The sequence below is a fragment of the Fukomys damarensis genome, unplaced genomic scaffold, assembly GCF_012274545.1.
Source record: "Fukomys damarensis isolate Sample0158 unplaced genomic scaffold, DMR_v1.0_HiC HiC_scaffold_9, whole genome shotgun sequence".
Classification (NCBI taxonomy): domain Eukaryota; kingdom Metazoa; phylum Chordata; class Mammalia; order Rodentia; family Bathyergidae; genus Fukomys; species Fukomys damarensis.
The window spans coordinates 4,886,078-4,886,729 of NW_022900921.1; the positions used below are offsets into that span (position 1 = coordinate 4,886,078).

General features: G+C 59.8%; 1 protein-coding gene across 1 annotated transcript in view; it reads right to left on the minus strand.

Moving 5' to 3' along the window:
- The window catches only part of Vdac1 (voltage dependent anion channel 1), a 26,497-nt gene extending 26,271 nt beyond the window's left edge, over positions 1–226 (minus strand). Inside the window, exon 1 of the mRNA XM_010639732.2 lies at positions 142–226. The gene's annotated coding sequence lies outside the window, so the exon portion shown is untranslated. The remainder of the gene's footprint in view (positions 1–141) is intronic.
- Positions 227–652: the final 426 nt, after the last annotated feature.

Genomic DNA, 652 nt, shown 5'->3' on the forward strand with positions numbered 1-652 from the left:
CTCCGGCTCGGGTAGTGCGGGTGCGGGGCGCGATCACCGATCACCGTTCGCCACTGAGGGTCCCGGCGTCCCGCGCCAGGCCCACCCCAAGCTTCCGGAATGAATGGACTCGTGGGTGGACTGATGAACCCACGAACTTACTTAAGGCTGGAGGCATTCTGGCCCGAAGAGGAGGCGCCAGCTTACAGAGTCGGGACACAGCTACCGGGGAAACTGTGGCCTCCGGGCTGTCGCCGGAGGCTGCAGGAGCGGGTTGCAGTTTGGGGAGGCCATCAACTTGGAAAGTGGTAGCTCCGGTTGTGCGTGGTGGGGCAGTGCTGAGAAAAGGGAATGATAAGAGGGGCGGGCGTTGCTTAAGGGGCTGTCGGGCCCTGTGGGCAGGGTACCGTGCCCAGATCTAAGACACGAACAATGCCCTTTGAAGTCCAGGGAGGAGCTACGCACCTATTACCCCAGCGATCTGGAGAACTCGGGCAGGAGGATCGCAAGTTCAAGTCCAACCTGGTTGTCTGAGGTCTCAAAAGATACAAAGGCCTGGGAACGGTAACTTAGTAATGCCCCTGAGTTCAGGGTCCATTACGGGAAAGGAGGAGATGCTGGGGGACAGGAGGGCATCAGGCCTGTAACGAGTGGTGGAGTTCTTGCGTAGTGA